We start from the raw sequence: 17,404 nt of genomic DNA on the forward strand, positions 1-17,404 counted from the left end.
CAGTAGTAGATAAAGGTGATATTTAAGGAGAGAAGCGACGTGAAGCAGTGTGATTAATAAAGAAAGATTCGACGTGATGAAACAGTGGTAAATAAAGGTGAGTAGAATTAATAATGTGGAGATGTCTTAGATGTATGTTACAGAGAGGCCTGTGTATGCTGCAATAGAGATTGATGCCAATGATGAAGGAAGACCAGGAAATGATGGAGTAATGGACGGACGGAGAGCCGAAATACGAATGAAGAGATGAGGACGACTGCACAATGTGAAAGGACGTAAAGGGAGTATGAGACCCAGATGGTGAACGTTGTGGAATACTGACGTAAGATGTGATATAAGTGTAGATCTAATTCTTAGCATAAAATTTGCGATTGGGCAAAAATAATATTTTTTGTTGTTGTTGAAGCCTGGTACCAGTATAACCAATCAAAACGGTACCAAGAATGTGTACAGTTATTTTGCAGGTTGATTAATTTGTGTATTTTTTGTTCTTAGATGAAATGTCGCAATTCTAAGTTGGTGTTTAGCAGAATGATTAATGGGTAAAGCGAATGCGGAGGTAAGCCGATGGAGAGAGGTGCCAGAGTGAAAGGACAAATTCGGAGACTGGAATGCTATCTCTGAAACAGCTTCATGTGTTATGTGGTTGAGTATAAGGGAGCAAAGGTATGGTATGTTGTCGTGAGTGTGGTGGTGTTAAGGTTAGCCGACTTCTAGACCTATTCTGTTAGTGTATCTATGGATTGAATGAGAGGGAAAATGTGATGTCTGGTGAGTGAGAGTCGTAGAGTAGTGTGATCAATGCGCACACTCCTGTAAAGGGGATGCTACCGTTCTGTAACTACAACATTATTATGTATTGTTTGATTGGGATGAACCTCGATGGCAGGTCAGGATCTGACATCATGTGGATGGTTCATACATGTCCTAGAAATGTTGCTATATATAATAAAAAGGTAAAATATATAGAAAGATACTAATTTCAGTCTGTCACAAGCACAAAGGTGCATTGTATGTTGTAGATTTAGAGTCATCAGTTTCTAAAATGTTTGTTGTGTTAGGATGTTAAAGTAGTTTACTATTTAATAACATGTGGTAGGTAATTGTGAGCTATGTAGATTATTCTTATTTTTTTGTTAGAACACTTTCAAGGGGTATTAATTTCAATGTGTCACAAGCACAAAAGTTCATTGTATATTGTAGTTTTAGGATAAAGTTTCTAATACTTTCACTGTGATGGGATGTTAGAGTAGCCTACTATTTGATATTGTAATTATGAGCTGTATAGATTGTTTATTATTCCTTTTGTTTTTTTTTTACACTTTCATGTTTTGTATGAGGGACGACAGGTACAATGAATAGCACGAGTATGGGCTGTCTATAGAAAAGAGATAAATGTTGATGTTGTATGTGTAGAAAACTAGGGTGTATAATTTTAATGTAAGAATTTCCTTTTGTCTGTAATGTTGCGAGATGCACGGAAGGCTAACTGATTGGGTGTCGTAACGCCCATACCGCTAGCGGGCCGAGCTGACGATGCCATGGCGACAGGCGACAGAGCCGCGGCACTCCCCACTCCACTGTCGGACGGGGTACACTCCACGCGCCCGCTACAGCAGGTCAACGGCCTGGGGCGACACGCACGTACCACTGGCCATTCATGAGTTCCGCCACCCTTACGACTGGGGAAGGTATCCCGCGGAGGCAACAGCGGGTGGTTTCTTCTGCTCAACGGCGCGCGCAGCGGCGCTACTGCAGAATGGACGAGGCGCGGCAGAGCCCGGCGAGCATTTTTTTTACCAGCAGCTAATAACTAGTACTGGACTGTGGAGCCGTGAAACAAGATGACTGCGACTTTCCATAATGTGGAAAGTGAAGGACTGGTGTTTCCACGTTGTGAGTGGTGGAAAAGATTTTGTCTTTAGCAGACAGGACGATCGTTTTGTTTTGTCTTGACCACTGAATGGTGGGATCCATAAACTTTTGGCAGTGACTTGTTAAGTGTGCTTTGTGAATTGCATGTGGGACACTTGGTATACTTAGAGGACAGTTGTCGTTTGGTGAACAATTATTGTATGAAGGCAAGAAACTAGAGTGGGACATTGACATTTGCGTCTGTAGTAGGAGACATTTCTTGAACTGGTGCGGGAATAAGTGCTGTTTGTTGAAACTTACGACTTTTAATTACACCATGAACTGAAGGGACAGAACCGTGGGTAATAGTAGTTGTAGGGCCATTTTTTTTGGACGAACAGATTCGTGTGGATGGTACTCTGACAGTGACTATGACATTTGTGTTTAATGTGAGATACAGTTTACTGTTCAGTGCGTGTTCAAAATGCCGATTTGAGTGACTCAAAGACTTTCGTCCGGGTAACCATGGGAGAGCTTTGACACCGAGACAGTGGTTCTAGGAAAACTATCAGCAACTTTTTGACCCCAAGAAAATCACAGAATGAAAGGTTTCCGTGTGACTCGCAAGATAGGGAATAATGTATTTGTAATTGTGTAAATGTTTTTTTATGTGTTTCATTCCTGAAGGGACAGCAAGTGTAATTGTATTTCATCAACATTTGTGTTTAGAATAGTTAGTGTTTGTTTTTTGTCTGTTCTGGGTTATCAAGTTCACGTAGCATGTTTATTAGAATATTTGGTACAATGATGCTCTAATTATAAGCCAGTGGCGTAATACTAACGTAGCGGTTCATGTAGCATTGATCAGTAAGATTGTCACAGGGGACAAGAGTTTGCATTGCACAACAAATATCGGAATTAACTGAGGTATTTTGATGTCGTCCATAGTAATAATCTTGTTGGTGTTTTGACTGAAGCCACTTATTTTTATTATCACAGTGGTGACATTTCACATTAAAGTGTAACGAAGGCTAGTCGAAATGCAAGTTCTTGTCGTCTATATGTGTGACAACAGAGAAAGTATTTTTTATTTGTTTTAGAATTATTGAAATTTGGATTACTCATAAAAATAACGAAGATCCCAGTAACTAAAGCAAAATTTTATCTCAAGATTATTTTTTCATTTCTATGATGTGATGTTTTATTTGTCATGTAGATTGTTGTAAATTTGTATGTGTACGTTACTCCGGATTGTGGAGAGTACAATAATGCAACAACTGCCAATTTGGTAAAGTAACATTATTTGGTCGTCAATTTGAGGTCACCAGGGGCTAAGGTCTCCTCCTGGTTATTTTGATGAATTGCTACGTTTGTTTTAATACAGTTTCTTGTCAGAACAACACATTTTTTGTGTAAAAGTAACTCAATTTCAATTAATACAGCGAAGCCGGATACCAGTGTGGGAAAGAATGATAATTTATTTATTTAATTGATCACATGTGCACTCCCTCAAAATAAATCCCTACATCCAGTTTGGTGAGATCTGTGAAAGGAATGAATGTATGGTCGTCTGCTAACCACAGATAGTGAATCGGAATATATGATCATCTTTGAGTCGATCCTTTGGCTACCTTTGATGAGACCAAAGAGATGGAAGTTACCAGAGCTTTGAGCGTCTGAAATGTGGCTGACCAATAAGGTAGCAAGGTGCTTCTCCCACTTCGAGAGAGGTGCGAGAGAATCGGAATACGGCCATGTTTCAGCTACTCTGCCGCTGAACCTTCTGCTGTAAAGACCTGTTTTTTTGTTGTGCTCCGTAATGAAAGAGTGGAGGCATGTATGGATGTGGGATATTTAAGAGTAGTTAGAATTAATAATTTATCTTTCACAGGACCTTTTGTGGGGAAAATTACAAAGTGAGGCAGGTAATTTTAAGGGGATTGTAGTAAACCAACGGTCACAAAGAGCCCACGTGTAGTTATAAGTTGAGATACTTCCGTGAGCTTAAGCGGAAATATTTAAGAATTAATAGCGTGTGTACAATAAGCTGAAATATTTAAGAATTAATAGCGTGTGTACAATAAGCTGAAATATTTAAGAAATAGCGTGTGTATCATAAGTTGAAGTATTTAAGAAATATCATTCCGTGTGACGCTAAATTTAAACTCTGAGAGAGAATCAAGGTGAGTCGGCCGTTTTTCCAGCAACGCCACTTGGCTTGCATTGCACAGGAAGACGTGCGTTTATCTCCAGAGTTCACAGTAGGAAAGTAGAATTACAAAGTGGGGCAGTGTCGTGTGAAACTGGGATAAATATTGATTGAAGTGGGAAAGCGGAAAGTGATGAAGTTGTAACCGTTCTTTGTGTAATATTTCATATTGTTGTGTTATGTATGTCTTGTAATTTGGGTATGTGTGTTTTGCATGGGAGTAGCAAGGTAGTTTCGAAAGATTTGTTGGTATGCCTGTTCCTTCTGTATCGCTCGATCTGGAGGAAAGTTTCGTGAGGATTATTGTGAGAGGCGAAGTGTGAGGTATAATAAAAGATCCACCATCCGATCCAGGGAGTGCACTGTTGCGGTAAATAGATTACGAGACCATAGTATAGAGATTCACTAACGTAAAGCCATGCCCACTGGGCGGAATTTCTCATGTGATTTTGTTGTAGGTTGTAGAATTTGTGTGTTAACGTAAAGCCATGCCCACTGGGCGGAATTTCTCATGTGTTTTGGTTGTAGGTTGTAGAATTTGTGTGTTTAGGAATAAATCAAATAGTGAAAAGAAAGAGATTGGTGGCCTTTTTCATTAAATTGTATGTTATCGTAATGTCCCGCATTTATATAAAAGCCGTTAAATCAAAGACAAAAGGTAAATGTGGTATTGCCAGTGCGTAGTGTACAGTCAGAGTTCTATAAATCACTGATAGTCAGATGCGTGTTTCCGTTGCGTATTATTCATACAGGAGGATAATTTGTAACTAAATAGTAAGATACGAGAATTCATGTTGCTCGATAAATTAAGGAAGAATCCACTCGCTTGGCAAACCACTCATCTTGCAGGCCTGACTGCTTGATGCCACAGTATGAGAAAGGCAAGTGGGTGCCTCTCAGCGTCTGTCTTCAGGAGTCTGCCAGTTCAGTTCTCTCAGCATCTTCGTGACACTGTCTCATTGGTCGAACAAATCTGTGCAATTTGTACTGCCCTCCTTTGCATCCGTTCAGTATCCCTTGTTAACCCTGTTTTGTATGGGGCACTTGGAATAAGCAATATTCTAGGACTGGGCACACGAGTTTTTAGTAACCAGGCTCCTTTTTAGTCTTCTCTCACCTGTGACTGAGCCTATGTGGTCATCCCATCTCATACACCTACAAGTTGTTACACCCAGTTATTTGTATGAGCTGACCATCTCCGCCTCTGAGCTGTTGGTATTGTAGCCATTTTTCGTTTTACAAAGTTCGCAATTTTACACATCTGAGCATTTAAGCAACTTGACCATCTTTGCACAATTTTGAAATCTGATCAATATCTGACTGAATATTTGCGGAGCTTCTTTCAGACAGTGCTTCAATGTTAACTATAACATCTACAAAACGTATTACGTTACTATTAATGTTGTCTGCAAGGTTATTAATATACAACGGCAACATCAAGGATGGCAACAAACTTTCCTGTGGTACACTTGAAGTCCTTCTACATCTGTTGATGACCCTCCGTCCAAGATAACTTGCTGTGTTCTCCCTGCCAAAAAATCCTCAGTCTATTCAAAAATTTATCTTGATTCCAAATACGATTGTACTTTTGATAATAAACGTTGATGTGGTACTGCGCCAATTATTTTCGGAAATCGAGGTCTACTGCATTTACCAGACTGCCTTGATCCGTGGGTTTCGGTATTCCATGTGGGAAAAGTGCGAGTTGGATTTCAGATGATATTTGATTTTGGACGCCATGGTGGTTGGCCCTGTGTTCAAGATACCTCATTACGACTGAGCTCAGAATATGTTAGGAGATTCTACAACAAATGGATGTCAAGCATATGCGATACTAGTTTTGTGAATCATCTTAATGTCATATCACGGACTGAATGATGACCTCACAGCTCTAAATTAAGTTTCTTAATTGAAAGTGACAATTTTTAAAGCAGTTTTAAGTAAACTACTAGTCTATAAATTTTTTATTTAAATTTAATTATTTAAATTTAAAAAAGAGTTTTTCAGTTCCCATCAGAAACTTGAAGCTTATGGAAATTATGTCAAATATTTAAAGAGACATTCTGAAACAATAATTAAGTGTGATTTGTGTGATTTTGCTTCTTGCTCTGTTCCTGTGTGGTTTTTTATCAACGTCGTTATTGTGCAATTGCGGTTTCACTTGCCAAATACTGTTAAAAAGTACATCAGTATACCAGTGATATGTCAAAGTAGCACACGCTGTTATGAGGACGTGGGAACTGTTTTCATTCCTGTCTTTACGTGTTCTGTATAATAACTACTGAATTTATGATTACCTGCGCATTTAATTTCGTATATCTTTTTGTAGCAAATCTTAACTGAATGTACCGTCTTTTCTGTTTCCCGTCACTATCATTGACCATGTTTCAGCTTTCCTATAATTACCTAAAATATTAAACAGGTAGCCGTAAATATGCGTATATGTTATTGTTTCCCAGAGTATCTGAAGCTTATATAGGTCTCAGAGTCAGATTACGATATGAAATTCTTCTGCAGAATATGTTCATGTACGGAGTAACGTTCACATTGTAATTTACGGAAAGAGAAAGTAAAATGAAAAATTGATATATTACGCCGATTTACAGTCTTGACAGTGTAACTAAATGTTTAAAGTAACTATCGATGGAATGATATGAATGTCTCAGCCGGAAGGACTATCGGAAACGGAGTAAGGTATCATCGAGCACCTATTGATTCCCACAGCAAATATTGGCATACAAGGAGTGTGAGGAAAACAATGGAGGCTGACAACACAGCGAGCGATGTGACAACGCTGTGTTGTTCTGTTTGTGTAGGCTGGTGTGCTCATCTCTTCCAGATGATCAGTCCCAGTCTCATGTCCGTACAGCCATCACGTGATTTTAGAGAGCGTCATCAGTGAAGTTGTGTTTTTATTGTGTGCTACAAAAATGAAACAACTGGTACTTAGAGCAACGTTATGAAATTAATTTCTGTTTTAAATTTGGGGGTTCCTCATGTGTGACCTTTGAAACGTTGAAGCAGGCCTCTGGGGAACGTTCCCTATCAAGAGTACAAGCTTTTCGCTGGCACGAGGGATTTTTGGAAGGCCGAGAACTTGTTGAAAATGAACCTCGCTCAGAGATCCCTTCTACTTCCAAAACCAACGAAAACGTTGAATGCGTACGTAAAAACCAGTATTCCATTTGAGTCTGTGGACGTATCACAGCACTGCACTGACAGGCATTTGAATGTCGTGCAGAGGCAGCTGAATTTAATGAAACTAAACTTTCAGTTGTTGTTGTTTACAGGTCCCCTAAGTTCAGAGCATTTCTGCTCAAGATAGAGAGGGTTCTTCGTTTACTTTATAGGAAGTATCAAAATTTAGTTATGTATGGTGACTTCAGTATTAATTTCGCGTGAGGCTGTGCAAGAAAAAGGATGTTGGAAGATCTCTTAAATTCATATATCTGATGCAGACTGTGTATTTTCCAAACAGGGTGCAAGGGAACAGTAGCACAGCCATAGACAATATTTTTATTCATTCTTCATTACTAGATAGGCATTCTGTTAGTGAAAGAGAAAAGCTAATCGAACGGCAATAGAGTTTTTTAAACTTCATTAAGGAACAAAAGTGACAGGATGATTGTAGTTCCGATGACATAGATGACAAATATAATGCTTTCCTTAACATTTCTCACGCTCTTTGAAAGTTGCTTTACATTAGAACGTTCTAAAAAGGGTACTAGCAGTAAAAGGTAGCAAACTAGTGGGATTGGGGAATTATATCAAAAGGTTAGAAGTAGTCACAATCAAGTTACAGCAGCTCACTACAAGCAGTATTGTAATGTTCTTAAAAATGTTCAAAGAGTATGTGATACGCAAATAGATTATCTAAATCACAGGATAAAATTAAAACCGTATGGTCAGTTGTGAACGAAGTGTCTGGTCAGCAGCACAGGGTAGACGATATAATGTCAGTTAGTGCTAAAAATATTTCTGTTACTGATAAGTCAGATATATGTACAGTATTCATCATCATCATCATCATTTAAGACTGATTATGCCTTTCAGCGTTCAGTCTGGAGCATAGCCCCTTTATAAAATTCTTCCATGATCCCCTATTCAGTGCTAACATCAGTGCCTCTTCTGATGTTAAACCTATTACTTCAAAATCATTCTTAACCGAATCCAGGTACCTTCTCCTTGGTCTACCCCGACTCCTCCTACCCTCTTCTGCTGAACCCATGAGTCTCCTGGGCAACCTTGCTTCTCCCATGCGTGTAACATGACCCCACCATCTAAGCCTGTTCGCCCTGACTGCTACATCTATAGAGTTCATTCCCAGTTTTTCTTTGATTTCCTCATTGTGGACACCATCCTGCCATTGTTCCCATCTACTAGTACCTGCAATCATCCTAGCTACTTTCATATCCGTAACCTCAACCTTGTTGATAAGGTAACCTGAATCCACCCAGCTTTCGATCCCATAGAACAAAGTTGGTCGAAAGATTGAACGGTGCACAGATAACTTAGTCTTGGTACTGACTTCCTTCTTGCAGAAGAGAGTAGATCGTAGCTGAGCGCTCACTGCATTAGCTTTGTTGCCATCTTGTGAGAATATGCATCCTAACTACTTGAAACCGTCCACCTGTTCTAACTTTGTTCCTCCTATTTGGCACTCAATCCGTTTATATTTCTTTCCCACTGACATTACTTTCGTTTTGGAGATGCTAATCTTCATACCATAGTCCTTACATTTCTCATTTCTGATCTAGCTCTGAAATATTACTTTGCAAACTTTCAATCCAACCTGCCATCACAACTAAGTCCTCCGCATATGCAAGACTGCTTATTTTGTGTTCACATATCTTGATCTCACCCAGCCAGTCTATTGTTTTCAACATGTGATCCATAAATAATATGAACAACAGTGGAGACAGGTTGCAGCCTTGTCTTACCCCTGAAACTACTCTGAACCATGAACTCAATTTACCGTCAACTCTAACTGCTGCCTGACTATCCACGTAAAGACCCTTAATTGCTTGCAAAAGTTTGCCTCCTATTCCATAATCTCGTAGAACAGACAATAACTTCCTCCTAGGAACCCGGTCATATGCCTTTTCTAGATCTATAAAGCATAGATACAATACCCTGTTCCACTCATAACACTTCTCCATTATTTGCCGTAAGCTAAAGATCTGGTCCTGACAACCTCTAAGAGGCCTAAACCCACACTGATTTTCATCCAATTTGTCCTCAACTAATACTTGCACTTTCCTTTCAATAATACCTGAGAAGATTTTACCCACAACGCTGATTAAAGAGATACCTCTGTAGTTGTTACAATCTTTTCTGTTTCCATGTTTAAAGATTGGTGTGATTACTGCATTTGTCCAGTCTGATGCAACCTGTCCCGACTCCCAGGCCATTTCAGTTATCCTGTGTAGCCATTTGAGACCTGATATTCCACCGTATTTGATGAGTTCCGACTTAATTTCATCCAACCCAGCTACTTTATTGCACTGCAATCTACTGACCATTTTCTTCACTTCCTCAAATGTGATCCTACTTCCATCATCATTCCTATCCCATTCTACCTCGAAATCTGAAACATTTCTGATCGTATTTTCACCTACATTGAGCAACTCTTCAAAATATTCCCTCCATCTGCCCAAGGCATCCACAGGACTCACCAGCAGTTTTCCTGACCTGTCCAAAATACTTGTCATTTCCTTCTTACCTCCCTTTCGAAGACTGCTAATTACACTCCAGAATGGTTTTCCAGCAGCTTGACAAATAGTCTCCAACCTGTTTCCAAAGTCTTTCCAAGATTTCTTCTTGGATGCTGCAATTATCTGTTTGGCTTTGTTTCTTTCTTCAACATAACTGTCTCTATCTACCTGAGTTATAGTATGTAGCCATTTTTGATACGCCTTCTTTTTCCTTTTACAGGCTGCCTTGACTGTGTCATTCCACCAAGCTGTTTGCTTCGTCCTACTTTTACACACTACTGTTCCAAGACATTCTCTAGCCACTTCTAGTACTGTGTTCCTGTATCTTGTCCATTCCTTTTCCAATGACTGTAATTCACTACATTCAACTAACTGGTACCTTTCTGAGATCGCTGTTATGTACTTGTGCCTGATTTCCTTATCCTGAAGTTTCTCCACTCTTATCCTCCTACATATGGACCTGACCTGCACTTTCGGCCTCACAATCCCAATTTCACTGCAGATTAAATAGTGATCAGTGTCATCAAAGAATCCCCTGAATACACGTGTATCCCTCACAGCCTTCCTGAATTCCTGATCTGTTATTATATAGTCAATGACAGATCTGGTTCCCCTGCTTTCCCAAGTATACCGGTGAATGTTCTTATGTGCCCATACTGGCACGGAAATCCAAGAGTTGTTTCCCGTTCCTGTTGGCCTCCATATCCTCTCCAAATTTACCCATAACCTTTTCATACCCTTCTGCTCGATTTCCAATCCTGGCATTGAAATCACCCATGAGCAGAACACTGTCCTTGCCCTTTACTCTAACAACTACATCACTGAGTGCCTCATAAAAACTATCCATCCTATCTTGATCTGTCCCTTCACAATGCGAATATACTGACACAATCCTAATTTTCTTGCTAGACACTGTCAAATCTATCCACATCAGTCGTTCGTTTACATACCTTACTGCAACTACGCTGGGTTCCATTTCTTTCCTGATGTAAAGCCCTACACCCCATTGTGCTATTCCTGCTTTGACTCCTGACAGGTAGACCTTGTATTCTCCCACTTCCTCTTCTTTCTCACCCCTTACCCGAATGTCACTAACAGCTAAAACGTCCAGCCCCATCTTACTTGCAGCCTCTGCCAGCTCTACCTTCTTCCCAGAGTAGCCCCCATTGATATTAATGGCTCCCCATCTCATTACCATTTGTTTGCCAAGTCGTATCTTAGGAGTCCCTGGTTTGTCAGTTAGAGGTGGGACTCTGTCACCTCCAAAGGTCCGAGGTATTTTGCTCTGATTGTTGCCAGCATCATATTTAGAGTACCAGGGAAGCAGGTTGCTAGCCTTACTTGCCCCGAGTCCCATTGAGTTTTACCCCTAACGGTTGAGGGACTAACCGGTGGATTTGGTAGTCTTTGCCGTATGAGCACAAAGGTGACCACTACTCAGAATATGTCCGAGATGCCCAGCCTTAGTCCAAAGTAGCTGGTATCCCGACTGTCGGGACCACTTACTTGGCCACTCATACGTTGCCCGTGGTTCATGAACTAGGACATGACTACGGGAACCCACACCATGAACCACATGTACAGTATTTATCAATAATTTTCTGAGCATTGCTGGTGAGTTAAATAAAGACATAGTCTTTACAGGGAATCATATAACTATCTTGAAAAATGCCTTTCCGAGATTGATGTCTGAAATACTCCTCTGTGAACTGACAAGGGGGAGACTGAGTCAATAATTAAATTATTGAAGACTACGGACTCACATAGATATGACGGAGTATCTACCAGAAATTTAAAGTACTGCACTCCACGTATTAGCCCTTACTTAGCCTTATTTGTAATTTTCCTTTAAGAATAGTCAGTTTCCTGAACGATTAAAGTACTAAGTAGTAAAGTCGCTTTATAAAAAGGGAAAAAGGGATAACGTAGACAATTTTAGACCTATTTCTATGCCATCAGTTTTGCCAAATTTATTGAAAAGGCTATGTATGTAAGGATAATTGAGCATTTTATTTCAAATAATTTGCTATCAAAAGTACAGTTCGGATTGAGGAATGGTTTAACAACTGAAGATTCTATATCCTCTTTTCTCTATGAGGTACTGGATAGATTAAACAAGAGGTTTCTAACGCTAGGCATATTTTTGATTTAACTAAGGCGTTTGAATATGTTGATCACAAAATATTGCTCCAGAAGTTGGACCATTATGGAATACGTGGAGTTGCTCGTAATTTGTTCACCTCTTACTTTAACAACAGGCAGCAAAAGGTCATTTCTCACAGTTCTGAGAATGGCTATGATGTGTGGTCTGAGTGGGGCACAGTCAAATGAGGAGTGTCCCAGGGATCAGTGCTGGGGACACTCCTGTTCATTATTTATATAAATGATATGCCCTCTAGTATTACAGGTAATGCTAAAATACTTCTGTTTGCTCATGACACTAGCTAAGTAGTCAAGGATGTTGTGTGCATTATTGGCTATATTTCAAAGAGTGCGGTTCAAGATGTAAGTTCGTGGCTTAATAGAAAATAAACTAACGCTAAATCGCAGTAAGACACATTTTTTACAGTTTCTAACACGATTCAAGAAAACCCGACGTTTTAATTTCACAGAATTGGCATATGATTAGTGAAACTGTACAGTTCAAATTTCTAGGTGTTGAGGTAGTTAATTATCGTGGGAAGCCCACGTTCAGGATTTTGTTCAAAGACTTAATGCTTCCATTTTTACTATTCGAACGGTATCTGAAGTAGGTGATAGTTCGACACGAAAAGTAGTCCGTTTTGCTTATTTTCATTCGCTTATGACGTACGATATTATACTTTGGGGTAACTCTTCTCAATCTCAAAGGATATTTTTTGGTTCAGAGAAGGCGGTTTGGGCAATAAGTGATGTAAGTTCGCGAACCTCTTGTCGCGACCCCTGTTCATTACTCTGTGTATTCTGACATTGGCCTCTCAATATATATATATATATATATATATATATATATATATATATATATATATATATAGCTTCTTGTTAACAATATCAGCTTATTCCCAAGAATTAGCAGCTTTCTTTCAGTTAATACTAGGCAAAAATCCAATCTGCATTTGATAGCACTTCCTTGACTCTTGTGCAGAAAGGTGTGCAATATACTGCTGCATCCATTTTCAGTAAGCTACCACAACAATTCAAAGATCTTAGCACTTTCAAATCGAAACTGAAGAGTTTCTTCATGGGTCGCTCCTTCTATTCTGTCGAAGAGTTCCTTGGTATAGTGGTCCTGTGGTATGTTGTTGCTTGTGTTTGCATAAACTTGTCTCTTGTCTTTTTTTCGGTTCATAAACATTTCTTTTTATGTGTTATAACTTTTATGTTGCAGTTTCACGTACTGACACGTTCCATGACCTTGGAGATTTGCTGCTGAATTTTGTCCTGCGGAAATAGTCATGTGAAATATAAAAATAAAAAAGTGCGTGCTCTTGTGAGGTCAAACCGACGTTTAACAATAAGGATGGTGGATGTCCCGTTAAACTTAAACACTTTTACAGTTAATCAACTTTTGGCTGAAGATTTGCACACGCGGAAGGTTTGTGCCAAAATAGTGTCGAAAACCCCCACAACTGAGCAGAAGAAAACTCGAAGAAACTTGTGCGCTGATCTACTTGAAGACTACGAATGACTCAGTCGTTGGACTGTAGGTGATGAGTCCTGGACATTTGAGTAGGATCCCGAGAGAAAGCGGCAACGGGAAGAGTGGCACACTGAGAGATCTCCTCGACCGAAAAAACCTTGAAAGTGGGGCTATCGCGCATAAAGAATTTGTCCTGTCAACCAAGTGTTTAAAAAGATATCGTGGAAAGACTTGGGAAAAGGATGAATCGAGTGAGATCGGACATTGTAGACAAGTGGATGATGCATCTCCACAGCGCCCCATGTCACGCGGCCTGTTTCACCATGGAATTTTTGACCTCAGAAGGCATTCCTGTTGTTCCACAGCCCCTCTATTGACATGATCTGAGTCTTTGGGACTCTTCTCATTTCCCGAAATTGAAAAATGTTTTACAAGGACGTCATTTTGGGACTCTGGAGAACATTCAAAAGAATTTGACTGGCGTATTATAGTCCTTACCAGTTGAAGCCTTTCAGCAGAAGACGATTGCTTGAAAACTACGAGACGCACAGAAAACAGACACGTATTAGTGGATAGAAATCCCTCCAAAATTTTAACTTACTGTACAGGTTTTCAGTAGTGGCATAACTTGCGACGCGTCAAACATCAGTACATGGGTGCGATTTGTTGAAGTCATGCTGCTTAAACCCGGAAAGGCGTAACGACACCAGGCTGCTTTCGAAATCTATTCACTGGGTTGCTTATCTGCAAGCGCTAACTAATTCGATGATACAGTATGGGGCGGATGATTTGTCTACAGGTTGTGGCACGCCTGCCCCCTTGTGATGCAATCTGCAGCCACGCCATGGTGTGTGCAACGCATCGAGCTTGAAGTGATGTTCTGTGTACTGATAAGTACTGTTTTTCTGTATGTCTCTTAGTTTTCGCGCAGTCGTCTTCTGTAAACCTAGAGGTATTTATGAATAACCCTATAGAGGCTACCGTTGCTGTCTCGGTCGTGGAAGGCGAGGAGAGCTTTCAAGTTAATTTCATCAGTGGGTTAATGGCATATACCATATAATTTCATACTAGCAAAATACTGTAACTACTCTGAGCTGTGGGAAGGTCGGGAACATGTGGACAAATTACAGTGAATCGGGGGACAATGTTGCATACCCTGCTGCGATTGTACCTGCTTTTGACCCGATGCCCGGCCTCAATACAACTGTGTCCTGATAGTGGGAGAACCATGCAGATGCCAGCGGAATATCACTGAAAGACAAATTTACACCAGAGGTGGCGAAACATCAGTGAAGTGCAGAGAAGGTTTCGTCTAACATATTAGCTATAACGAACATTTAGAAAGGTAGAAGATAAAACATAAATAGCCCAGTCAAATAAACCATGCTCTCAATATGAGGTTTGCTGCATTTTGGGGGCAGAGCCACATTTTATTTTGAGTTGGAACTGACCGGTCTTCGTGAGACTTAGCACTCCCTGGGAAGCTGCTCAAGACCAGTATATTGCCATAACTGGCGGCAGCGATACACTCACGATGTCCCAGCTGGCGCCTACACCGATCACCGCCTGTTAACAAGCAGTAACGCATATGATTAAAAATCTCGTTTCAAAACCACTAAGAAGAGAAGAGAACTGCAGAACGGTAATTTAGTTTAACATCCGTTCATTTGTTGGAAAGTGTCTTCAAATGCTGAAAAATTGTAGTACAATGAGGACTGATGTGTGATTAACATCTGGAAATAAACTATACAGTTTATTTAACTATGGTACAAAAATCGAGATGCTAGTTAACTGTTGTTGTTGTGGTCTTCAGTCCTGAGACTGGTTTGATGCAGCTCTCCATGCTACTCTATCCTGTGCAAGCTTCTTCATCTCCCAGTACCTACTGCAACCTACATCCTTCTGAATCTGCTTAGTGTATTCATCTCTTGGTCTCCCTCTACGATTTTTACCCTCCACGCTGCCCTCCATTGCTAAATTTGTGATCCCTTGATGCCTCAGGACATGTCCTACCAACCGATCCCTTCTTCTAGTCAAGTTGTGCCACAAACTCCTCTTCTCCCCAATTCTATTCAATACCTCCTCATTAGTTATATGATCTACCCATCTAATCTTCAGCATTCTTCTGTAGCACCACATTTCGAAAGCTTCTATTCTCTTCTTGTCCAAACTATTTATCGTCCATGTTTCACTTCCATACATGGCTACACTCCATACAAATACTTTCAGAAATGACTTCCTGACACTTAAATCTATACTCGATGTTAACAAATTTCTCTTCTTCAGACACTATGAAACTAAAAGTAACTGGGAAGTCTGTGCTTCCTCATCCTGGCAAATGGCGCAAATAATCTGCTTTCTAATATAATTAATTTCTAAAGGTACACGTCGGCCAGAGTGGGCGATCGGTTCTAGGCGCTACAGTCTGGAACCGCACGTCCGCTACGGTCGCAGGTTCGAATCCTGCCTCGGGCATGGATGTGTGTGATGTCCTTAGGTTAGTTAGGTTTAAGTAGTCCTAAGTTATAGGGGACTGATGACATCAGCAGTTAAGTCTCATAGTGCTCAGAGCCATTTGAACCATTTCTAAAGGTACACACAGGTGTACATGTTATGTTCGGATCAGTTAATCAATAATTAACTGTTGTTGCCACACTCAAATGCACATTTATCTACACGATAGAAAAAACGAGTATTGTAATATGAAAGAAGTATGTGAATAGTTTCTCGCCTCTCGGGACCTGGATGATCTACACTGCCGGAAAAAAAATAATTAGTGCAATGTATTAGATGTTTCCAATTCGCTCAAGATTTACTGTTGCAACAGTGCATATGTAATACATGAAATGATCACGCTTACAGATCAGTAACACAAGCGGTTCTGAGGTACTAAGTATCGACCCATGTTGAAAAACCCATATTAGTACGTGGGAGTAGCCTCTATGGGCGGCTATGCTGGCGCTGACCTGTTCACATAGTTCTGTCAGAGTTTCTGGTTGAAGAGTGGCACGAGTCACTTTTCGCCCCATAATGTCCCACAAGTGCTCGTTTGGAGCGAAGTCCGGAGATCGTGTTGGCCAGGGAAGTTTCTGTACGTGTTGCAGAGAACGTTGAGTTTCACGGTTAGTGTGTAGGCTAACATAATCCTTCTGGAACAAGATATCACCTTCCTGTTGCAAGAACGGCGAAAGAACATGTCTGACAACATCCTGCATGTACGGTGCGCTGGTTAACGTCCCCTCCAGAAACATCAAAGGAGAAGGAGAGTTGAAGCTTATCGCACTCCAGACAATAAGGCCTAGGGTTAGGCCAGTGTGTCTTGCATTAATGCCCTCTACAAGGAAGTGCTCAAGAGTTGTACGTCGTATGCGCAAAAGACCATCACTTGCGTGCAGGTAGAATGTGCTTTCATCGCTGAAGACCACGGCGCTCCATGCCATCTCCCAAGTGATCATGTGATGACACCATTTGAGCCGCAATTTCGATGCTGTGGCGTGAGTGAAGGACTGGAGGTGTGCGTGCTGATAGTCCCAGTGCTAACAACCAGTTGGTAACAGTTCGTGTTGACACGTGTGGGCTTAAAAGCCCTCTCATCTGTGCTTTGATAACTGCTGTGCCTACAGTACGACGGTTCTGGCGGGTGTCTGCGCTTCGTGGACGTCCAGAAACTCGTCTACTGTTGTGAGAATGTTCACGTGACCACCGATTCCAGCATCGTTGCACAATAGACGCAGCACGTCCAACTTGTGTGGCAGTTCTCCGAAAGGACCATCCCGCCACTCGGACTGCCACAATTTGATCCCTATCAAACTCGCTGAGTTGGCTGTAGAAGGCGCGGGTACGTCTCTGTGGGGTGGTTGCCTGCACCACACTGAGCCTTCTGGCTGTGGGCATTCGCTATTAAAGGGGAAGACATAGATGGCGCTCTGGTAGCTATGCCACCATGCTATCTGTTGGCGAACGACTCTGAAATCATTATCAGTAAATCCACTATCTCACACGTGGCCT

This window comes from Schistocerca piceifrons, chromosome 1 (genome assembly GCF_021461385.2).
Source record: "Schistocerca piceifrons isolate TAMUIC-IGC-003096 chromosome 1, iqSchPice1.1, whole genome shotgun sequence".
Taxonomy (NCBI): Eukaryota; Metazoa; Arthropoda; class Insecta; order Orthoptera; family Acrididae; genus Schistocerca; species Schistocerca piceifrons.